Here is a 25,781-nt window from a genome sequence, read left to right on the forward strand (position 1 = left end):
TATTTGGTAAATGAATGAATGATAACACAAAATCATTCTGTATTACTAATTTTCACAAAATTTGTTTTCATCCCAAAAAAAAAAACTATTTAAAATAACCTCCAGGCCAGGCACAGAGGCTGACGCCTGTAATCCCAGCACTCTGGGAGGCCAAGGCAGACAGATCACCTGAGGTCAGGACTTTGAGACCAGCCTGGCCAACATGGTGAAACCCCATCTGTACTAAAAATACAAAAAAAAAAAAAAAATTAGCTGGGTGTGATGGTGCGTGCCTGTAGTCCCAGCTATTCCGGAGGCTGAGGCAGGAGAATTGCTTGAACCCGGGAGGCGAAGGATGCAGTAAGCCGAGATCGTGCTACTGCACTCCAGCCTGGGGAACAGAGGGAGGCTGTCTCAAAAAATAAAATAAAATAACATCCAGAATCTTCAGATGGCCCATGAACAAATATCAATCAGCATACTCTTAAACAAGTTATTTCAAGAAGAAATTCCACAAAGCAGACTGCAGTTAAGATTTTAGGAGTGAATCTAGGAGTAATAATTTTATATGTATGCTATCTCGCAATTGAGCAACTAACACAACCCAAGAGAGACTCTGCTGTAGTTACTATACTAATTCGCATATTCTGAGCCACATGTCCTGAACAATTACATGTGGGAAAAAGCAGAATTTGACTTATCTTCTGGCAATGTCAGCTGCTTTCTCTATTTTTGCTCCCTCATTATACTGTTACTGTCCTTCAATTAACATATTTTAATTTTTTAACTATACTTTTGTTGAAGTGATGAAATCGTTCAAAATCTTTTTATTGAACCAAAATTTTTTTCTGAATTTCACTCTGTGAGGGTGGTTTGCTAAGTAAGGTTTGAGTTGGATCTTATTTTTCTGGAGCAGGGGGGAAGGTGGGGAAGTTTGGCAGGATTGTTGACAAGGGAGATTAAAATACTGACCACAAAAAACAAACAGGCATTTTTGACAGAATTTAATAATCAACAACTAAAAGTTCCTAGTTGTGAAGCAGTTGTTTTATCTGAAAGACAAATGGTAAAAGAAAGCTTTGAAAATTATAGCAAGGGCTCATAAACTGAGAACACCACTATGGGTAAGTGTACTGAGAAAAATGTATTTATTCTGTACACGCAAAGGCTGAGACATGAGATACTTCATTAACTCTGAAACTTCTGAGGATGGTGCCAGGTTTTCCTTTTTAGAGCTAGGCAGGAAGCATTTAAAAATCACAAAAATAAGCCTAAGAAGACTTGCCAAAGGTATGTTCATTGAAAATTAATTATGTCAGCTGATGGAGACTTGAAAGTCTTTATGCTATCAATTATGAGTACGCAAAATTTTAGATGGTCTAGTCTTCACAAAAACAAGGAAATACTGTCAGGCAGGAAAAAAAAAACGAGAAAATAGTGTATGTATGGTATCTTTTGTGGGGGGAAGGAAGAGAATAAGAAAAATATTCACATTTGCTTGTATTTGCATAAAGAAATGCAGGAAGAATATACAAGAAACTTACAATGGTGATTTACTTGTAAGGAGGAACAGGGAGCTGGGTGGATGAGGACAGAGATAACCAGGAGATCCTTTATTGTTCATAGATATACACACACACGCATTTTTAAAGATTAATTTATAAAAGGTAAATTTACAAAATAATAAAATTTGAAAAATAAAATAAATGAGGCACAATGGGGCCCAGGAGTTCAAGTCCAGCCAGGCAACAAAGCAAGACCCCATCTCTTAAAAAACCAAAAACTCAAACCATTAAGAACATGAATAAAATAATAAGCATCACTGAGAGCAATAAGTCCCCCTTCCCTGCTGACATCAGCCTCCCCCAACCTCCTGGAGAGGAGACTCCAGAGGGAGCCAGGGACCTGACAAGAAAGGGGAAGGAAGTGTAAACACCTAAGAGTGCTTATAAGCGTAGGGCCACCTGGCAGAAGGGCACACAGAGCAGGACTCCAAAAATCTCCTGAGCTTGGCATCTCAGATACATTCGAATAACTAAAATAATAAGCATCACTGTGGGTATAAAATGAACAGAGGACACTGTTGGAACATTGTATTTTCAGCAGCATAATGATACCAAACATTTGTTTAAAGTTTTATATTTTACAATATAAATTTTTTTTTTGAGGCGGAGTCTCGCTCTGTCACCCAGGGTGGAGGAATGGCACGCACGATCTCGGCTCACTGCAACCTCCGCCTCCCAGGTTCAAGCAATTCTCCTGCCTCAGCCTCCCGAATAGCTGGGACTACGGGCACACACCGCCACACCCAGCTAATTTTTTGTATTTTAGTAGAGACGGGGTTTCACCATGTTGCCCAGGCTGTTCTTGAACTCCTGAACTCAGGCAATATCTGCCTCCCAAAGTGCTAGGATTAAAGGCATGAGCCACCGCGCCTGGCCATAAATTCTGTTATTTAAGTGTTTTAGCAGGATAGCCTTATCCTGATCTCACAGGTCATAAAATGTAGGGACTTGGAGATTGTGTCTTACCCTAAGGTGGAGATAGTAAGTTAACCAAACCCTCTAGTTGACAATGTATAGGGGTTAAATGTGCCCCACATGGTCTCCACCCCAAAATGATTCTGTTCATATCAGAATAGAATCTTTTCTTTCTTATCTTTTCTCTGGGACTCAGTTTTTCCATCTATAAACAGGGTATAGTAGCCAGGCACAGTGGTTCATGCCTGTACTCACAGCTACTTGGGAGGCTGAGGCAGGAGGATCACTTCAGCCCAGGAGTTTGAGACCAGCCTGGGCAACACAGTGAGACCCTATCTCTTAGAAAACAAAAACAAACAAAAAAAAAAAACAACGTGTAGTAATGGCAACCATGAGTGATATTGTAAAATCAAAAATGCTGTCTGGAAAGCATTTAGAGTGTTTGGCAGATAGCAGACACTCACTGTAGGGTGGCTAAGATTACTGGACAAACCTAAGAACCAAGAATCCTGGCTTCCAAGCCTATGAACTTTCCACAGCACCAAATTGCTTCTTGTAATGATTTTTACTGTCAGTGACAACTGAAAATTTCTGATCCCTGTCATAACAACACTTGGTGTCCAAAATACATTAAATACTGTTTCCCATATATATAATTTGCTTCTAATTATTACTACCACTTTCCTATATTAATATTTAAATAATTTCTGAAGTCTTTAAAAATTCCAAGTAAAGCCTGGTACAGTGGCTCACAACTGTAATCCCAGCACCTTGGGAGGCAGAGGTGGGCAGATCGCTTCAGCCCAGAGTTTGAGACTAGCCTGGGCAATTTGGCAGAACCCTAGCTCTACAAAAAAAAAAAAAAAAAAAAAATTAGCTGGGCGTGGTGGTATGCACCTGTAGTCCCAGCTACTCGAGAGAATGAGGTGAGAGGATCACTTGAGCCCAGTAAAGGCTGTAGTGGGCCATGATCATCCTACTGCGCTCTAGCCTGAGTGACAGAGTGAAGCTCTGTCTCAAAAAAAATTCAACAGGCATGACAGCACTGAGGTAGAGGGGAGAAGCCACACTCTAGAAGTCTCTATAGTTGGGTCATGGAAAGAAGTGGCAGATCCCATGCAACTTTTCAAATGCAACTGGAGCAGAGTCAAAGGATGACAATCATTTTCATGGATTCAGCACTCAGTCACCAAATATCTACCAAGCACTAACTGTGAGGCTGCTATAGACCAGGCATTGCTCAGCAATCCAGATTCTCGGGGGACATCCATTAACAAAACAAAGATTTCTTACATTCCTGCAGGGAAGCCAGGCAGTAAACACAATAAATAAGTAAATCACACAGTCTGTTAGAAGGCGACAAGTGCTATGGGTAGGGAACTGGAAGTCCAGGGGGTAGGGAGGTGAGTCACATCACTAAGCAGGAAGAGCAGAGGAAAGCTCCCAGAGAAGGGGACAGCTGAGGAAGGACTCACAGACAAACAGGTGGTGAGAGCACTAGGCCAGGTGGCCATATATCCAGAAAGGCATTCCAGGCAGAGAGAAAGCTAGAGCCAAAACCCCAGGTAAGAATTGGCTTTTGTTTGGGAATGGGAGAGGGGAATAAGGCTGTCTGTTTATCATCTCCTTTAAGCATTAGATAGTTCAGTTACATTTTGGTAAATAAGCAAAGATAAAAAGAGGCTAAGAAAAGAGCATCCTGTTTAATTTTAAATAGAAAACTAATGTCAGGGGTAGGATTTGAATCCACAGCTCCTAAAACCCTGGTTTGAACCTCTGAGACCCACTCAGTGAAGCTGGTTTCAATTCCTTCTGACTGCATTAACTTTACCAGCGTGCAGCAGCATCTGGCACAGCTGCTCCCACTTTCAGGAATCACTGTCCTCTTCCAGTTTTCAGACATCAGTTTCTGGTTTTCCTCCTACCTCTCCAGCTACTGCTGTGAGTCTCCCTTGCTGTTCTACCTCTTCTATCCAACTTCTACCTGCTGGGGTGCCCCAGTACCCTGAGCTGCTTCTCTTCCCTAGCTATACCATTGCCTTAAGCCAGGGGTGTCCAATCTTTTGGCTTCCCTGGGCCACCCTGGAAGAAGAATTGTCTCAGGCCACACATAAAATACACTAACACTAATGAAAGCTGATGAACTTAAATCTCATAATGTTTTAAGAAAGTTTACGAATTTGTGTTAGGCTGCATTCAAAGCTGTCCTGGGCCACATGTGGGCAACAGGTTGGACAAGTTTGCCTTAAAGGATCACACTGATCCAGGCCCATCCTTGGCTCTAAATACCACCTCCACCAGTGGTTCTAAGCCCTCATCATATATTAGAGCCACCTAGATAGATTTAAAACAAACCATGGCTAGACCCAAACCCAGACCCACAGAATCTGAATTTCTAGGAACGGAGCTTGGGCATGAGCATTTTTAAAGGTGAGTCACATGTGCACTCAGAGTTGAGAACCACTGATTTATATACACTAATGGACCCCAGATTTTTATCTCTAGCCCTAAACTCTTCCCTGAGTCCAAACTTGCATGTCCAAATGCCAACAAAACATCTGTTTGAATATTTAAAGTCTACTGAAACCTAATTTACTCAAAATAAGACTCTTAATCTCTAGTCTTGTCTCTCTGCATCTAAACTCATAAACTCTTAATAATTCATTCTCCATAAAGGTGTTAATATATTTAAATGTCGCACCCTACTTAATTTGGGAGTGGTAGCTCATGCCTGTAATCCCAGCACTTTGGGAGGCCAAGGACCACTTGGGGCCAAGAGTTCAATGGCTTCCCACAGTCCCTAGAATAAAATCTGCACTCTTGACCCCAATATGCAGGGGCCTTCCCAGTTTGGCCCCCAGCCCCCATGCTCACTTGCTCACCATCTCCCAGACACACTAGTCTCCCTTCTGTCCTGAAACACCCCCAGCCCCTTCCTGCCTCAGAGTCTTTGTACTTGCTGTCCTCTGCCTAGAACAAAGAATTTATTCCAGCTACTCTGAATGCCTTAGTCCTTATCAGTTAGGCTGCAGGTCAAATTTCAACTCTAAATTTTGAAGTTGGCTTCCCTGCCCACCCTATTTAGAACAGTCCCCACTCCCAGCTCTCTCAAATCACCCTGGACTTTTTGTGTTTTCTTACCCTACAAAGTACTTATATCATCACTATCAGGGCAGACTCTGGAGCCAGACTGCTTGAGTTCAAACTCCAGCTCAGCCACTTACTGACTCCGTAACTTTGGCAAGATTTCTTAACTTCTCTGGTGGAAGTTTCCACATTTGAAATATGAGTTTAACAACAGGTTAATGCATGTAAAATGCTTAGAATAAGTGCCTGACAAATAGGAAGTACTTAAATGTTAACTCTTAGTATTACTGTCAGAAATAAACTATCTCCCCTAGTATAAGAAAACTCCCAAGAGGACAAGAAACTTGTCTGTCTCATTCACTACTGTATTCACAGAGCTGTCATGTAATAGTCTCTCAATTAATACATATTAAAGAACAAATACATTTCCAGATCTAACATTTAGGACTAACAATGCTAATCTAAGTTTTGTTTCTAGAGGCATATGACTAAGAAAAACCTTTGCTTTGCTTCATTCAATCACAACTGACATCCGACTGAAGAGACCCTAGGAGTACAGCAGCAAACTAAAACACTCCAAATTTCACTCACAAGTTCGCCACTCACAAGGAAATTCCAGACTGCAAATGGACAATCTGCATATCAAATTGGGTTTTGTATCTCTGAATTAAGAAGGTCTCACGTTTCCAAAATTACGTCAATTCCCAAAGTTGATAAAGCAAATGTAGCTAGTATGTCTGCCTCTAGATGGCTAGATTTGGAGACTAAAGCTCACACAAACAACTCTCAGAGGTAGGACAATAAGAAAAGAAGAAAAGGCGATTTCTAGACCTCAGGGAAGTTATAACTAAGTGAGCATGGTACCTGCTCACTTTATGAAACCCCATAAAGACTGCAGGAAGACTCAGCTAAGACAGGAAGCACAGATTGATCGGCCACATCAGTATAGAAAACTCTACGTAAGATTTTATAAGGAAGGAAAAAAACAACACTCTATAATCTAACTAAACACGTAAGGAGGGATTAACAGTACTAACCTGAGAATGTTTCTCCTGAAAAAAAAAAAAATGGAGCAATATCTGGGGAATCATTTAATCATTATAAAACAGTAAGATGGAAAAGTATGTCATCATAAAGTGATCTTATGAATAACGCAGCTGCTGAATGAAATGGCAGCAAACAATGTGTCTAAAGTGGTAACTGCTTGAAGGGTAAGCCTGACACTGGAAAGGAAAACTTACAGTAAAGAAAACCTCCAAAATGGGTGAGGATTAAATAAAAAGTTTCACTTCCTTTTGGCTTACATACTCTGAAAAGGAAGCAGAGGCTATCACCAAAATTTCTCTGTTTTGGTAGATGGGAAATGTCTGCTTTGTTTTTGCTTTTTTGAGACAGGGTCTCACTGTTGCCAAGGCTGGAGTGTAGAAATGTCTACTTTATTTGGCATTTCTCTCAGTATGTGAGCATGAATTTTTTTATATGCTTATTTACATTTAAAATTTCCCATGGCCTATTATGTCCTTTGTACACGTATCTGTTGAGATCTTGATGTATTTATTTCTACACATCTGAAAAAAAATAGTACAGGTATTGACCCTTTTATCATATTTGTCATTCTCAGACTATTATATTCTATAATTTTATTTTTCAATAAGAAAATATTTTAACATTTTGCATATTTAGGTCCATAAACCTTTTCCTTTGTGATTTCTTCTGGTTTTAAAAAGAAAGTTATCATTCCTTCCCAGGCACACATCTAATAAAATGTTCCAAGAAAATGTTAAGGAGTTATTTCTGATAAACATTTTATTTTGCTTTTTCTCCACAGTGCCTCTATAATTTTAAACATTTCTTTTTAATCCACTTGGGATTTATTTTGATAAATGATATGTTTTCCAGCTATCACATCATCAACAATCCCTTCTCCCCACGGACAAAGAGGCGCAGGGCCCAATGATGCAGGCTTTGACTTTGTACCAGCAACGCCCTACGATCACTTCACAGGCTTATTGTCTTCTGTACTTCAGTTTCCACATTTGTAATAAAATACACTCGGTGATATGTTCCCAGGTTGTTGGGGCAATTAGAAATAATAAATGTAGAATGTGTAGCACAATGTCTGGCATATAGATGTCCCATAATAGTAAGTATGTTTATTATTGTTTGTTGAGCCATGGTCTCAAACTACGTGGCCAAGGCTGCTCTCAAACTCCTGGCTTCAAGTGATCCTCTGACTTCAGCTTCCCAAACTGCTAGAAACACAGGCGTGAGCCACTGCCTGGCCTTGGGTGTGGTTGTGAAAATGACTCTGAGTGAAGCAACTAAAGATAAGCCAACCATCCGTTTAACTGAACAATGTGAGTGAACTTTAATGCACCCTATCCTGTTTATATTTCCAAAATCTGTCTGGTATCACTGGTGCAGAAAAGAATCTGGTTTGGGTGTTTATCAAAATTCCATTAGCCTTGCAATGCTGATTAATAAATGTGCCCAATTCCTATCTATGGTTTATACTCTAAGGCCAGACAACCCGGGTTCTGATCCCAGTTCACTAAACTGCGTAACCTTAGGCACATTTCTTCATCTCTCTCTATTTCAGTTTCTTCATCTGTAAAATGAGAATCATTATCTACTTCCTTGGTTTAAGATTAAACGAGTTAACTTATGTCAAGTGTTTAGCAAAAGGTACATAGTAAACAGTAAGCGGTAGCTATCACTATTATTATTAGCAGTAGCAGCAATAGCATCATCTTTAAAGACTGACTGAATCTCTTTAAAAAGGACACCAGAAGAACATTCTGTAATGGACACTAATTAACTGTCTTTCTTGGTATTTGCAGGGGGACACATATCTCCACCACACAGTAGAGTTCCCTCTTAGAGGCTGTTATCACTGCTTCGTTATGGTCATTTTTTTAATCCAACTGCCAGACTGCAAGCTTACTGAAGGCAAGAGCTATTACAATGCTTTACTTCCAATATTCCTAACACAATGCTCCGAATGCAGTAGATCTTAAATAAATGCTTATTAAATTACTATAATAAAAAAAGCAATGAGACAGAACCTTAGAAGCATGTATTTTCTGCCCCAGAAGGAACTTTAGAAGTCATTTTACAGATGCTAAAATCAAGTTCCAGAACAAAGCAATGATTTTACCAAAGTCTCGTATGCTGGCCATACTGGAGTCAGTTCCCTTGTATCATGGAAAACACAACAACACACCTCACTCGCTCCCTGGGCTGTCAAACTGTGCACTTTGGAACCAACCTCACACTGAATACACCTTTCACACGTTTTAAACTAGTGCTCAATCGCTATTTCCATTTGGAGACCTCAACTAAGGCAAATACTTGAAAATCCCTACCACTCAGATTTTCTTTTTGAGACAGGGTCTCACTCTGTCACCCACGCTGGAGTGCAGTGGCACAATCTCAGCTCACTGCAACCTCTGCCTCCTGGGCTCAAGCGATCCTCCCACCTCAGCCTCCTGAGTAGCTGGGACCATAAGTGCACCCCATCATGTCCGGCCAATTTTTGTATTTTATGTAGAGATGGGGTTTCGATTTGACCACACTGGTCTCAAACTCCTGGGCTCAAGCGATCCTCTAACTTCAGCCTCTTGAGTAGCTGGGACTCTGAGACTACAGGAGCACCACCATGCCTGCTAATTTTTAGAATAAAAAAAATTTAAAATTGAATTTTTAGGTCAAAAAATGAATAACAGCTTAGATACAAAGAGGAATTTGTGAATTAAAACACAGCTTTGAAAAAATTACCCTGGCCAGGTGTGGTGGCTCACATCTATAATCTCAGCACTTTGGGAGGCCAAGACAGGTGGATCATGAGGTCAGGAGTTTGAGACCAGCCTGGCTAACACGGTGAAAGCCTGTCTCTACTAAAAATACAAAAAATTAGCCGGTGTGGTGGCATGCGCCTGTAGTCCCAGCTACTCAGGAGGCTGAGGCAGGAGAACTGCTTGAACCCGGGAGGTGGAGGTTGCAGTGAGCTGAGATCCTGCCACTGCACTCCAGCCTGGGTGACAAAGTGAGACTCCATCTCAAAAAAAATAAAAAATAACAGAATAAGAAAGTTGGCTGGGTGTGGTGGCTCACAACTGTAATTCCAGCACTTTGGGAGGCTGAAGTGGGCAGATCACCTGAAGTCAGGAGTTTGAGACCAGCCTGGCTGACATGATGAAACCCCGTCTCTATTAAAAATACAAAAATTAGCCAGATGTGGTGGTGCACGCCTGTAGTCCCAGCTACTTGGAGGCTGAGACGAGAGAATCACTTGAACCCAGGACGTGGAGGTTGCAGTAAGCAGAGTTCATGCCACGGCACTTCAGCCTGGGCAACAGAGCAAGACCCCATCTCAGGAAAAAAAAAAAAAAAAACTCTAATAACCATTTACTTGAGTTACATGCAGAATAAATAGAGAAGAGTAAATATTCCAAGAGAAAATGGCTGACAACTTCCCAGAGCTGAAAGTCACATGAATCTACAAAAACCAAGCAAAATAAATAAAGATAAATCCATACCTTACACACATTGTAATGAATATGCAGAACAGCCAAGGCCAAAATAAAGAAAAGAAAATTCTAACAGAAGCCAGAAGAAAAAAAGACAGATCACCTACAAGAGAATAACAAACTGACTACTGCCAAACCTGCCAACAGAAACAACAAAAGTAGAGAGCAGTAGGATAACTCCAAAATGCTGAAAAGAAATAACTGTCAATCTGGATTTCTATGTCAAGCAAAATTATCTTTTAAGAACTTAGGTGAAGGTTGGGAGTGGTGGCTCATGCCTGTAATAATCCCAGCACTTTGGAGGGCTGAGGTGGGAGGATACTTGAGCCTAGGAATTCAAGACCAGCCTGGGCAACATAATAGTGAGACTCGTCTCTATTTTTTTTTTTTTTTTTTTTTTTTTAAAAAAGAACTTGTGTGAAATAATTTCCGAGTAGCTGGGACTACAGGCACAGACCACCATGCCCAATGGTGGCTCACGCCTATAATCCTAACACTCTGGGAGACTGAGGAAGGCAGATCTCTTGAGTCCCGGAGTTCGAGACTAGCCTACACAACATGGCAAAACCCTGTTTCAACAAAAAAATACAAAAATTAGCTGGGCATGGTGGCATGTGCCTGTAGTCCCAGCTACTTGGGGGCTGAGGTGGGAGGATCACTAGAGCCCAGGAGGTCAAGGCTGCAGCAAGCTGTGATCGCACCACTGCACTCCAGCCTGGGCGACAGAGTGACAACCTGTCTCAAAAAAAAGAAAAGAAAAAAACTTGTGCACTCCAGTCTGAGTGTCAGAGCAAGATGGTGTCTCTCTAAAAAAAAAGTCTGAACTGAAACACTGAACAACAGCAGCATGTAACTTGAGATTTGAATAACTGGAATTAAAGAACTTTCATGCCTTTGCTGTATCTAGGATGGCAACAGAATATTAGTTTTAGACTTCATTAAATATGCATAGCAAAATTTCCAGGGCAATCACTAAAAGAATATTAAGAGTATGTCATTTCCAAACCAAAAGATGGAAGAATATAAAGAAAAACAAACAACTCCCAGTTGTTTAAAAAGGCAAGCATGGGGAGAAAAGACAAACAGAACACAAAACCTAAGATGATAAAGAAAGTACAAATTTATCAGAATCATGATAATATAAATGTACTAAATTACGCCAGTTAAAAGACAGAAATTACAGGTAACTTATAAGAGACACTCTTTTAGTAAGCTGAGTAATGGTCCCCAAGTTAACAGGTCCGAATAATGCCTGGAACCTGTAAATATTACTTTATATGGCAAAGACTACAGATATAATTAAGTATTTCGGGATTGTGAGATTATCCTGGATTACCTGGGTGGGCCCTCAATGTAATCACCAGTATCCTTATAAAATCAAGGTGGGGGAGATTTAACCACACAGAAGACAAGAAAGCAATCCGACCTGGGTCACAAAGACTGCAGTGATGCAGCCACAGCCAAGGAACGTGGCAGCCATGAGAAGCTGGAAGAGGCGAGGAACAGATTCTCCCATACGACCTCCAGAGGAAGAATGCACAGCCCTAGCGACACCTTGATTTTGGTCCAGTGATAGTGTTTTCAAACTTCCAGCCTCCAGAACTATGAGAGAATAATTTCTGTTGTTTTAAAGCACCACGTACGTGGTAACTTGTTACAGGAGCCACAAAAAACTCATATACCCATGAAATAGAACACAGTCTGAAAATAAATGGACCAAAGTACAAATACCAGGCAAGCACCAACCAAAACAAAGCTGGAGTAACTATATTAATATCAGACAATGAAGACCAAGAAAACAAAAGCATTTATTCAGAATGGAAAAGGCCATAAACCCAAGTACAATTCAACAGGAAGATGCAAAGTATAAGGTTACACACACCTAATAAAATACTGTCAACATATATGAACCAAAAATTGCTAGAACTCACAGAGAAACTGACAAATCTATCATAATGAGATTACCATAATAATCTACCACATTGCTCAAATCAGTAACAGTAAATAGGAAATATGAACAATGCAAGCAACAAGTTAGATCATTAGAGATATACAGAACCCTGCGCCTCCCTGCTTTCTCACACAAATTAAATACATATTCTTTCTTGCTTGCTTGCTTTTTTAAGATGGAGTCTCATTCTGTCGCCCAGGCTGGAATGCAGTGGCACGATCTTGGCTCACTGCAGCCTCCACCTCCTGGGTTCAAGCAATGCTCCTGCCTCAGCCTCCCGAGTAGCTGGTATTACAGGCGTGTGCCACCACGCTGGGCTAATTTTTTTGTATTTTTAGTACAGATGGGGTTTCACCATGTTGGCCAAGCTGGTCTCAAACTCCTGATCTCAGGTGATCTGCCCACCTCAGCCTCCCAAAGTGCTGGGATTACAGGCGTGAGCCACTGCACCCAGCCCATATTCTTTAGAATACAAAGAATGTTTATAAACATTCATGTCATATCTGGCAATAAAGAAAATCGCAACAAATTCCAGGAAATCAGCAGCACACAAGCCGTTTCTCTGGGTGCAATGCAATTAAAATATAATAATGGCCAGGTGCGGTGACTCACGCCTGTAATCCCAGCACTTTGAGAGGCCAAGGCAGGTGGATCACCTGAGGTCAGGAGTTCAAGACCACTCTGGCCAACGTGGTGAAACCCCGTCTCTACTAAAAATACAAAAACCTGCCAGGCGTGGTGGTGGGCACCTGTAATCCCAGCTACTTGGGAGGCTGAGGCAGGAGAATTGCTTGAACCTGTGAGGCGAAGGTTGCAGTGGGCCGAGATTGCACCATTGCATTCCAGCCTGGGCGACAAGAGCAAAACTCAGTCTCAAAGAAAAAAAAAAACAACATAATAACAGAAGAGTTTCTTAAAACCATATATTTAGAAATTCAAAGGTACATTTTAAAATAATTTATGGGCCAAAAAAGAAATCATAATGAAAATTTAAATATACATCACTTAGTAACAAAAATATTACAGTTGGAAACTACTGGCTTCACTGAAGAGATGCTTCTAGAGAGCTATATAGCCTTAAACACTTATATTAGAAAAAGACGCCGGTGGCTTACACCTGTAATACCAGCACTTTGGGAGGCTGAGGTGGGCAGATCACCTGAGGTCAGATGTTTGAGACCAGCCTGGCCGACATGGTGAAACCCTTATCTCTACTAAAATTACAAAAATTAGCTGGGTGTGGTGGGTGCCTATAATCCCAGGTACTGGGGAGGCTGAGGTGGGAGAACTGCTTGAGCCCGAGAGACAGAGGTTGCAGGGAGCCAAGATCGTGTCCCTGCACTCCAGCCTGGGCAACACAGTGAGAACCTGTCTCAAAAAAAAAAAAAAAAAAAAAATGTAAGTAACAAACTTCTAAAAAGTTACAAAAAGAACAGAGTAAACCCCAATCTAGCAACCTGTACATTCATTATGCTTTAAACACTATATGTAATTGGTATCCTTAAAACAACTCTGATGGTTAGATTACAGCTATTTCCACAGCTGCAAATGTCCTTGCTTATCTGAATTTAAAAGCACCTTCAGGCCTGCCTGGGCAACATAGCAAGGCTTTGTCTCTACAAAAAAAAAAAAAAATTTTTTTAGTTAGCTGGGTGTGGTGGAGTGGATCTGTAGGCCCAGCTGCTCAGGAAGCTGGGTGGGAGGACTGCTTGGGCCCACGAGGTCAAGGCTGCAGTGAGAGCCACGATCACACCACTGCACTTCAGCCTGGGTGACAGAGCAAGACTCTGTCTCCAAAAAAAGAAAGGTATTTCCTGCTTAACAATCAAACACCTAGTACAGAAAATAGAAGACACTGAATGCTGCAGACACCCTAGGTCAGTGACATTGCTGGTGATTCTGTTGTCAAAGCATGTGTGCTTCAGTCCCTGGAGACGTTGCTCAGAAAAAAACTGAAATGCAGTATCTGCGAAACCCCATCTCTACAAAAAAAAAACACAAAAGCTGGGCGCAGTGGCTCACGCTTGTAATCCCAGCACTTTGGGAGGCCGAGGCGGGCAGATCACGAGGTCAGGAGATCGAGACCACGGTGAAACCTCGTCTCTTCTAAAAATACAAAAAAATTAGCCAGGCATGGTGACGGGCGCCTGTAGTCCCAGCTACTCAGAGAGGCTGAGGCAGGAGAATGGCGTGAACCCGGGAGGCGGAGCTTGCAGTGAGCCAAGATCGTGCCACTGCACTCCAGCCTGGGCGATAGAGCGAGACTCCGTCTCAAAAAAAAAAAAACAAAAAAACATAAAAATCAGCCAGGTGTGGTGGGGTGCACCTGTAGTCCCAGCTACCCAGGAGGCTGGGGCACAAGAATCACTTGAACCCGGGAGGCGGAGGTTGCAGTGAGCCAAGATCACACCACTGTACTCCAGCCTGGGCGAAAGAGCGAGACTCTCTCTCAAAAAAAAAAATAAAAATAAAAAAAATTAAAGAAGAAAGAAAAGAGGCCGGGCGCAGTGGCTCATGCCTGTAATCCCAGCACTTTGGGAGGCTGAGGCGGGCGTATCACCTGAGGTCAGGAGTTCGAGACCAGCCTGAACACGGGGAAACCCCATCTCGACTAAAAATACAAAAATTAGCCGGGCGTAGTGGTGCATGCCTGTAATCTCAGCTACTCGGGAGGCTGAGGTAGGAGAATTGCTTGAACATGGGAGGCGGAGGTTGCAGTGAGCCGAGATCGAGCCATTGCGCTCCAGCCTGGGCAACAAGAGCGAAACTCTGTCTTAAAAAAAAAAAAAAAGAAAGAAAGAAAAGAACAAAAACTGAGTATCTGGATGGTGGGGGTCATCTATTTCCCCTAAAGACTGGTCAATTAACATCACATCCCTTCCTACTGAAGTAGACACTCAGACCAAAAGGGAGTTCATTCTATGAGACTAAAGACCATTCCTAACCTTCTTTCCTGCCTGAAGCCCTATGTGACAATAACTTGATTAATGGTATCATCTGGCAACAAGGTTGGCCTTTTAAGAAAATCTTAGAAAGCATGGTTTAACCACAAAGTTCCTACCAAACTGCAAACACATGCAGCTGTATCAGACAAAAAAAAATACCTCTACACAGGCTTTATTTTGAGAGAGAGGGAGAGACAGAGAGACAAAAAAGAGCTACAGGGCTCTCTATTGCATCTTCTGTGTCTTTCCCTCTTAAGGCCTGCTCCTCCATCCTGTATGTTCTGGAAAAGAAGGAAAGAAAGCACACTGACAGAATCCTCACATACTGTAAGCATTGTAAGTTTGCTTACCACAGCCTCACACCTCCAGTTAGATATATGACTGTTATTATTATTACTCCTATTTCTGCAGATGAGAAAAATTAGTTCAGAGAATTTCACCATTTTGATCCAGGGCCACACATTTTGAGTGGCAATATTTTTAAAAATTAGCCAGCTGTGGTGGTATGCACCAGTAGTCCTAGCTATTCCGGAGGCTGAGGTGGGGAGGATTACTTGAGCCCAGGAGTTCCAGGTTACAGTCAGCTATGATTATACCACTGTTCCCCAACCTGAACAGTAGAGCAAGACTCTTGTCTCTAAATGAAGTACACAGAGTTTTAGTGTATTCAGAGTTGTGTAACTAATCATCACAATCTAACGTTATAACATTTTCAACACCCAAAAGAAACCCTATACACATTAGCAGTCATTCCTCATTCCCACTCCACTCTCTCCGGCTGGAGCCCCAGTCAACCCCAAATCTACTTTCTTCCTGTATAGATTTGCCTACTGGGGGTCAGGTACAGTGGCTCACACCTGTAATCCCAGCACTTTGGGAGGCCGAGGCGGGTGGGTCACTTGAGGTCAGGAGTTCAAGACCAGCCTGGGCAACGTGGTGAAACCCCACCTCTACTAAAAATACAAAAATTAGCCGGGCATGGCCAGGCGCGGTGGCTCACACCTGTAATCCCAGCACTTTGGGAGGCTGAGGCGGGCGGATCATGAGGTCAGGAGATCGAGACCATCCTGGCTAACACGGTGAAACCCCATCTCTACTAAAAATACAAAAAATTAGCCAGGCATGGTGGCAGGCGCCTGTAGTCCCAGCTACTCAGGAGGCTGAGGCAGGAGAATGGTGTGAACCTGGGAGGCAGAGCTTGCAGTGAGCCGAGATCATGCCACTGCACTCTAGCCTGGGCGACAGAGTGAGACACCATCTCAGAAAAAAAAAAAAAAAAAATTAGCCAGGCGTGGTGGCACACACCTGTTCCCAGCTACTCAGGAGGCTGAGGCAGGAGAATCGCTTGAACTTGGGAGGTGGAGGTTGCAGTGAGCCAAGATCATGCCACTGCACTCCAACCTGGGCAAGACAGTGAGATTCAGTCTCACAAAAAACAAAACAAAACAAAAAGATTTGCCTATTGGAGACATTTCACATAAGTAAAATCATGAAGCACGTGGTCTCTTGTGTCTGGCTTCTTTCACTTAGCATGTTTTCAGAGTTCATCCATGTTGTACCAGCTATGAGTGCTTCAATCCTTTTTATTGCCAAATACTATTCCATCATATGAACACACCACATTTTGTTGATCCACTCATCAGCTGATGGACATCTGGGGTGTTTCACTTTTTGTCTGTTAAACATAATGCTGCTCTGAACATTCACACACAAGCTTTTGTACGGACATACGTTTTCACTCGGCCTTTGCATTCTCAAAGTGTTTTCACAACATTCTCTCTTTCATGTATTACATGGCTACTTAATTTTCCAATGGAGAAAACTGAGGCTTGGGGCAGCTAAGTGACTTTCTCACCCACTCAACTACCCTCAGCAAACCATAGTAAACCCATAGTGAAGAGCCAGTGCTCCTTTCATAATACTACTGCCTATGGTTATGGCTCTCTCTCCTCTGAAATAAATTTCAAGCGACAGTGTGCAGATGACGGAGAACATTTTTTAGGTAAGGAACTTCCTAAATCATTCTCAATAAGTTAATCCACAAAGCAAATTTAAATTAAGCCCTTCAGAGTAAGAGAAGGAGAGAAGTGTTTGGGATGGGATATTCCAAAGGTCCCTCCCAAATGATGACTTTCTCCTCCCCATGCAAACAGCCAAAGCTGCTATTCCAGGCTGCAGAGGCACATATATAGTTACATCTACTGCGCCCCATTCCTGAGGCATGCCCTTTCCAGCAAAATTTGAGATATACCTGTGGGCTCTGTCCCCTAACATCAGCCCCAGATGCCAGACGCCCTGGGCCCAAGGCCTAGATGCAGAGCTCATCTGTTCTGATACAGATAACAGTATTTTGGAGGCATATATTGCTCAGGTCAAATGTATGAACCCTCTTTCCCAACCTCATAAAGCACTGTCTAGGGTTATAATATTTCTGGTAATAAAGTTCAGAAAAAAATAATAATTATATTAATAATATAAGTCATTTGCTGACAGCTTAGTAGGTACCTTTTGGCATTTACTTCATTTAATCCTCACAATAACCATGTAAGATAGGGACTATTGTTACTTTAGTGTCCATAGTTCATTATGTGGAGAAAATACACAGTTGGTAGGAGTATAAACTGATGTAACTTCTTAGGAGGATAATCTGGAAGCATCTACGGAAAGTAAAAGTGCAATTACTCTTTGACATGGCAATCTCACTTCTGAGAATGTATCTATAGATATACTTCATAGGTGCCCAAAGATGGAAATGTAAGACTATTAAATGGGGCCAGGAGGGTAATTTGGAAATGTCTATGCAAATGAAAAGTGCAATTATTCTTTGACATAGCAATTTCATTTCTGAGAATGTATTTATAGATGTACCTCGTAAGTGCCCAATATGGAGATGTAATATTAATTGGAGCACTGCTTATAACAGTAAAAACCTGGAAACAGGTCAGGTGCAGTGACTCATGCCTGTTATCCTGGCATATTCAGAGGCTGAGGCAGGAGGATCACTTGAGACCAGGAATTCAAGACCAGCCTGAGCAACACAGCAAGATCCTATCTCAAAAAAAAAAAAAAATTAGCCAAGCCCGTTGGCATGAACCTATACAGTCTTAGTTACTTCGGAGTCAGAGGTGGGAGAATGGCTTAAGCCCAGGAGTTCAAGGTTGCAGCAAACTATGATCACATCTCTGTATTCCAGCCTAGGTGACAAAGCAAGACTCTGTCTCAAAAAAAAAATAAATAAATTAAATAAATATATACTCAACATGTTTAAGCTAACAGTTATCAAAAACAGTGTTACACATTATAACAACTGTTTAAAAAGATACTTCTAGAAATACTAAGCTCAAAAGGCAATCTGTATTAAATGTGCTTCCCCTCATTCCTTTAAACTCAAGGTTCCTCAATGTAGAAAGGGCAGAATAAGCACTAACAATTAAACAACTCTGTTAAAGTTTAATATTATGCTATGCTAAGATTCCTATTTATTTATTTATTTATTTATTTATTTGAGACGGAGTCTCACTCTGTCCCAGGCTGGAATGCAAAGGCACGATCTCAGCTCACTGTAACCTCCGCCTCCTGGGTTCAAGTGATTCTCCCACCTCAGCCTCTTGAGTAGCTGGGATTACAGGCATCCACCACCAAGCCTGACTAATTTTTGTATTTTTAGTACAGACAGGGTTTCATCACGCTGGCCAGGCTGGTCTAGAACTCCTGATCTCAGGTGATCCACCTGCCTTGGCCTCCCAAAGTGCTGGGATTACAGGTGTGAGCCATCACGCCCAGTCTTGCCTCCCACTCTATTCAAAGTCATCCCTCTGCTCACTGAGATAGATGCATATCTGGTTGCCTCCTTTGGAAAGGCTTATCAGAAACTCAAAAGAACGCAACCATTTGTATCTCACTTACTTGTGACCCGGAAGCTCCCTCCCTGCTTCAAGTTGTCCCCGCCTTTCTGGACTGAACCAATGTACTTCTTGCATATATTAATTGATGTCTCATGTCTCCTTAAAATGTATAAAACCAAGCCGTGCCCGACGACCTTGGTCACATGTCATCAGGACTTCTGGAAGCTGTGTCACAGGCACACATTCTCAACCTTGGCAAAATAAACTTTCTAAATTAACTGAGACCTGTCTCAAATTTTCGAGGTTCACGTGTTCATCTTGTTCTGAGACTGAAATGTGTACGGTGTGGGTTGAAACAGTGAGCAAGTAGAACCAAAATGTTTGGCTTAGAAGAAAAGTAGATACAGGTATATAAAATTGAGAAGGTTGAGTAGAATCCTAGTCTTACTTCTTTTTTTTTTTTTTTTTTTTTTTTGAGACGGAGTTTCGCTCTTGTTGCCCAGAATGGAGTGCAATGGCACCGCAACCTCTGCCTCCTGGGTTCCACCGATTCTCCTGCCTCAGCCTCCCTAGTAGTAGGGATTACAGGCATGCACCACCATGCCCAGCTAATTTTTTGTATTTTCAGTAGAGACGGGGTTTCACTATGTTGGCCAGGCTGGTCTCAAACTCCTGACCTCAGGCGATCCACCTGCCTCAGCCTCCCAAAGTGCCGGGATTGTGAACGACCACACCCAGGTTGTTTTTTGTTTTGTTTTTGTTTTCGTTTTTGTTTTTTTGAGACGGAGCGAGACTCCGTGTCGCCCAGGCTAGAGTGCAATGGAGCGATCTCCACTCACTGCAAGCTCCACCTCCCGGGTTCACACCATTCTCCTGCCTCAGCCTCCCGAGTAGCTGGGACTACAGGCATCCGCCACCACACCCAGCTAATTGTTGGCATTTTTAATAGAGACGGGGTTTCACCATGTTAGCCAGGATGGTCTCGATCTCCTGACCTCGTGATCCGCCCGCCTCAGCCTCCCAAAGTGCTGGGATTACAGGCGTGAGCCACCGTGCTCAGTTTTTTTTTTTTTTTTTTTTTAAAGAGACAGAGTAGTGCAGTGAAGTGATCATGGCTCACTGCAGCCTCGACCTCCCAGGCTCACAGGTTTGTACCATCTTAGCCTCAGGAGCAGCTAAGATTACAGGCCCACCCTAGCATGCCCAGCTTCATTGGTTACTTTTGAAGGATGTTAGCGAACCAATTCATTATGTGAAACCTAGTAAATAATGTAGAAGAATTAAGTATTTATCCTCCCTTTTCTGTAAGAGATACCTGAAGACAACCAAATAGTGGAGGCATGAAAAATTCTCTTTACAAAAATATTCGATTTAATAAAAGAAGTTATAGAATTCAAATATCAATATATTCAATGCTTACTGAAATGAATGTAGGCACTGACAATCAAGGGCTGCGAACAAAAACTACTAATCATTTCTGCCTACTTACCTACGAAGTTTGCTTGACAAAAATAAAGCTAAATCTGATCACACCTTTAGATCTAACCACCAGTTTTCAGTAAATTCTGTGAAACTACGCCACAGAGTAAAATTGAGATTGTGCCTAACTCCACATGACAAACTACCAGGTTTCATCAATAAATAAATTACAAGAGAAAACTAAATATGGAGGGGAAACTATCAATTAAAATGAGTCACACTGTGTGGATAGCATGTGGATCCAGATTGAAATTGTTAAGAAAAAAAAATGAGAATTCTGAAAATTTTAACACTGGCTGCATATTTGAAAGTATTAAGGAATTATTCATTTTCTGTGACAGTGGTACTCATGTTTACCTTTTTTTTTAAGTCTTTCAGATATACATACTGAACTATTTAACGGTTAAATGATATTTAGGACTGTGGGGATACGATGAAGCAAGATTGACTGTTGAAACTGGATGAGAAAAGGGGTTTATACTATTCTCTCTACATATGTGTATATGTTAAGAGGTAAACATGGAAAGAAAGAAAGGAAGGGCAGTCAATCTAAGTTTCAAGTAATAAATAAATATTTTGTTATCTTTCAAAGCATTTCAGTATTTACTTTTCTTATTCAATTCAAAGACTATAAGAACTAAAAACTAATAATCATGTAAATAAACAGTTTTTATGACAAAATCAGTAACAAAAAACTGAACACCAAACAAAACCTTCTCAGTGTATCAGATAATCACATCAAAAGAATTAAGGGGAAAAAATGACCAGCTTGTACAAAGTATATTTTAGAAGGAAAACTATCTCACAATTCGGGGACTGGCTAGAGTTTAGACTCACATCACTCAGCGACTCTCCGAAACTTTAAAACCTAAAGACACCACAAGTAGAAAACTAACAAATCATACCAGGTGTCCATACCATTGTAAACCACATCGAAACTCTGAAAAGCAGTTTTGACTGCCCAAATCATCCACTTCCTTAAAAGACAACTTTACTATTCTAGTTTTCCCCACTGTCAAAATGAAAGTATATTAAAATTTTAACGTAGGCCAGGCTCGGTGGCTCACGCCTGTAATCCCAGCACTTTGGGAGGCCGAGGCGGACGGATCACGAGATCAAGAGATTGAGACCATCCTGGCCAACATGGTGAAATCCCGTCTCTACTAAAAATACAAAAATTAGCCGGGCGTGGTGGTGGGCACCTGTAGTCCCAGCTACTTGGGAGGCTGAGGCAGGAGAATGGCGTGAACGTGGGAGGTGGAGATTGCAGTGAGTCGAGATCACGCCACTATACTCCAGCCTGGCGACAGAGCGAGACTCCATCTCAAAAAAAAAAAAAAAAAAAAAAAAAGGTATCATCACAGGCCTTTGTCCATTCAAGACTCCAAAGTTTACAAACTCACTTTCATACAATTCACACCCTCTGCCTGAAATGCCCTCCTCTCTCTGGTGCCTGCTGAACTCCTACTCATCCACTCCAATCTTGTTTTCACTAGGCGCCTCTACTCATAGACACAGTCGACCTATCAGCATTCTATTTCCTATCCCCATTAAGATCTCAGTCAATTTTTCACACAAAAAATCTTTCTATAACTTACCAGTAATGCATACAGCTATCAGCTATGTTTTTGGTCTTTGGAGATACGACAATTGCTTTTTGTCTTTCTAGGCATAAATTATGCTCAAACCAACAACAGTTTCAGGCAAACCAAAATATGTTTTTCAAGGTGGGTATGCATAAAGCGAATGCAAATTACCTCCCAACTATCTTGAGCCATTACAAGAGCAAAGATAAAAGTCATCGCAATAGGGAAAGGCCCTCTGACATCTCCCAAAAAACGAAAATAAAAGATTAAGAAAAAAGAAAAGAGACGGAGGGCAAAGGTGACCAACAGCCCCATCGCTGATAAAGTTCCAGGATTATCTCTTGAGCGTCCGTCGGCAGATACGGCTTTTCTCTTTTGGCAGAAGCCGTCGTTTTTAAATACGAGAGCCGACAGGCAGGACCCAGATGCGTCCCTACACAAACCTTGGAGCCACCAGTGCTGCGGACCGCGGAACCGGTCTCACAAGCAGGATGCTGACCAGCGTCCAGCCAGGGTCCTCCTCCTCCGCCCCTACCCCTGCAGCCCACCAGCCGGCCAGGAACGAGCGGCCCCGGGAGAAGCCTAGTCCCCGGGGTCCTATCCCGATGAAAGATCTGCGGCGCCCTCGCTCCCTGGCTCTGCCCAGGCCGACGGCCCCGCGGGGACCCCTCCAAGACGCCCTCGGCGCCGCAGCGGCCTCCCCGCCCCCCGCGCTGCCAGGGCCGCTGCAGGCCCCGCGGCCCCCGCCCGCTGCAACTGCGGCCCAGTTCCCCGCGCCCCCGCCGCCGCCTCAGTCCGAACCGCGCCCCCGCCGCCCCCGCTCGCGAGCCTCACCTCAGAAGCTAATCGTGGGCAGCGCGCGGGATTCTGGGGTCCCAGTGCGGCCACCGCCCGTCGGCTCCGGCTCCGGCTCCGCCCCCGTCCCCTGGCCCGCAGCCGCGGCCCGCCCGGCCTCTCCGCCCCTCAGCCCCTCCGTTCGCCCCCACCGCCCAACCTGGGTGCGGCCTGCGGCGCTGCAGCCCAACAACGCGCCGTCCCATAGGCCGAGCCGCGCAGCACTTCCGAGCAACGTACCCTGAGATTGGTGGAACCCATGAGGGGCGGGTCCCCTGCGGGCAGGGCGATTGGACTCGCCAGGCCCGCCTCGGGGCGACCCCGTGGCCTGCGGAGGCTCAGGGTGCCGCGCGGAGTGCACCCTGGCCGGCAGCTTCGGGTGCCAGGTCATGGCTTCACGATGACCAGGTCGGCTGCGGCGAGCCCCTGCCGGGTTCGCTGGACACGGTTTCATTGTGATTGACCTCCGCCGGAGGGGCTGTCGGAGCCCGGGGATCCTGCCCCCCCGCCGCCCGCCCAGCGCACTCCCCCGGCCGACGGGCCCTGGCCCCGCGTAGCCCCGCCTTGTGCCGTCCCCAGGCCGACGTTTGGGGCCCGGGTGGGGTCAGGGCAGCAGGGCTTGTGGGCCCTGATAAGGCTCCACAGAGGACAACTGCCTGGCACCTGGGCCCGGCCTGCGGGTGTTGAGGGGACGAGCGAGCACCAGCCACCTCCGCACAACCAGGGAGTGAGCCTGCGGGGCTTTGGCAGGACCAGCCTCAGACCAGCACCTTCCCGCACACTGTCCCTCCTGCTGGCGCATCTGACACCCAAAAAAACCAGCGAGACAAATGGGCACGGCTGCTTGTCCTCTTGACACCGATAGAAAGCTGAGGTCCAGAGCTGGGCAGTGGCAGAAGAGTGTGGAATCCGCACCTCCCTGCCCAGCAGGAGCCTCTGTGACATTGCCCCACAGACCCCTGTTCTAACCATTTCTGTTGGACGTTGGCTTTTCCAAGATGACTTTTCTGGCAAGATCACAATTCTGTCTCATTCACTTCTGCTTCCCATAGTTAATCACTAGGGAAACGCAAATCAAAACTACTGTGGGATACCAGTTAACATTCATTAGAATGGCAGTTGAAGAAGCCGGGAGTTGGGCGCAGTGGCTTCAGCCTAAAATCCCAGCACTTAGGGAGGCAGAGACAGGAGGATAGCCTGAGCCCAGGAGTTGGCAGAATTGACTGGACGACATAAGGAGACCCTGTTCTCTACAAAAACGAGAAGAAGAAAAAAAGTCTCAAGGTGGGAGGAGAAGGAGGAAGAAGAGGAAAAAAAGAAAATAAGTGTTGGCAAAGATGCGGAGAAGTTGGAACCCTTCGTGCATTGCTGACGGGAATGTAAAATGGTGTCGCTGCTGTGGAAAACCGTAGAGTGGTTCCTCAAAACATTAAACGTAATTACCACATAATCCAGCAATTCCACTTCTGGATATATACCCGAAAGAAATGAAAACAGCTATTTGTACCATGTTCATAGCAGCATTATGCAGAGAAGGAAATTCTATTTCTTGGGGTTTTGTGCTTTTTTTTTTTTTTTTTTTTTTGGAGACAGGGTCTCACCCTGTCGCCCAGGCTGGAGTGCAGTGTTGCAACCATGGCTCACTGCAGCCTTGACCTCCTAGGCTCAAGGGATCCTCCTGCCTCAGCCTCCCAAGTAGCTGGGACTACCAGCACGTGCCAACATGCCTGGCTAATTTTTGTTATTTTTTGTAGAGACGGGATCTCACTATGTTGCCAGGGCTGGTCTCAAACTCCTAGGCTCAAGCAATCTTCCCAAATCCAAATTCAGCCTCCCAAAGTGCTGGGATTACAGGCATAAGCCCATAAACCACGATGTCTGGCCAAAAGGAAGGAAATTCTGACGCATGCTACAACATGGATGAACACTGAAGACATGCTATGTGAAATAAGCCAATCACAAAAAGATAAATGTATGATTCCACTGTATGAGGTGCCTAGAGTAGTCAAATTCAGAGAGACAGGAGGTAGAATGGTGGTTGCAAAGGGCTGGAGGAATGGGGATTTAGTGTTTAATGGGTACAGAGTTTAAACTTGGGGTGATGAAAAAGTTCTGGAGATGGATGGTGGTGATGGCTGAACAATAATATGAATATTCGCAAAGCCACAGAACTGTACACTTAATTAAAATGATAAACTTTTTAATATGAAAATTTTATCATAATAAAACAATTTTAAAGCTATTAAAATATTCCTTCCTTTTCCAACTACAAAAAAAGAAAAAAGGTCCAGGCACGGTGGCTCTTGCCTGTAACCCTAGCAATTTGCGAGGCCAAGGTGGGAGGATTGCCTGAGCTCAGGAGTTAAAGAGATCAGCCTAGACAACATGGCAAAACACTGTCTTTACTAAAAATACAAGAAATTAGCTAGGCGTGGTGGCAGGCACCTGTAATTCCAGCTACTCAGGAGGCTGAGGCACAAGAATTGCTTGAACCCAGGAGATGGAGGTTGCAATGAGCCAAGATGGCACCACTGCACTCCAGCCTGGGTGACAGAGAGACTCTGCCTTAAAAAAAAAAAAAAAAAAAAAAAAAGAAATACTGTCTTAGAGTTTTAAAATATACAACAATAATATCAAGTAATGAGGGAGACCAATGAAAGTCACCTGAGGTCCTTATGTTGTCCAGGAGGAGGATAGAAGTATTTATTAGTTAACTCTAGACCTCAATAAGAATAGAGAGTGTTTAACTTTCTAACTAGGAGAAGGGGGGTAATGAAATTTGTGTTAAGTTGCTCAATCCCAAAGAAGGGGAAAAGGAGAGAAAAGGGAGGAAAAGAACACAAACACAAGTGAGACAATATGTAGCATAAAATAAGATGGTAGATTTAATTACATTAAATACACAATGGACAAAATGCTCCAGTTAAAAGACAAGGTGTGTTTTATATGCTATTAACAAACAAAACAATGAAATTAAAAATACACAATTTACAATAGACTAAAAGAAACATAAAATATTTACAAATCAAACTTAAGATGAGCAAGACCACAATGGACGAAATTATA

At 43.2% G+C, this 25,781-nt stretch overlaps 1 protein-coding gene across 10 annotated transcripts in view; it reads right to left on the reverse strand.

Moving 5' to 3' along the window:
• ADD1 (adducin 1) overlaps window positions 1-22,941 on the reverse strand; it is an 83,657-nt gene extending 60,716 nt beyond the window's left edge. For 5 of the 10 annotated variants that reach the window (XM_030801207.1, XM_030801203.1, XM_030801208.1 and 2 more), the window contains exon 1: window positions 22,716-22,896. The gene's annotated coding sequence lies outside the window, so the exon portion shown is untranslated. Of the gene's footprint in view, window positions 1-22,324; window positions 22,591-22,715 lie in introns of those variants that run through there. The other 5 variants (XM_030801201.1, XM_030801206.1, XM_030801204.1 and 2 more) reach the window with 3 other exon arrangements.
• Between the last annotated feature and the right edge of the window lie 2,840 nt (window positions 22,942-25,781).

The sequence above is a fragment of the Nomascus leucogenys genome, chromosome 20 (assembly GCF_006542625.1).
Source record: "Nomascus leucogenys isolate Asia chromosome 20, Asia_NLE_v1, whole genome shotgun sequence".
Lineage (NCBI taxonomy): Eukaryota > Metazoa > Chordata > Mammalia > Primates > Hylobatidae > Nomascus > Nomascus leucogenys.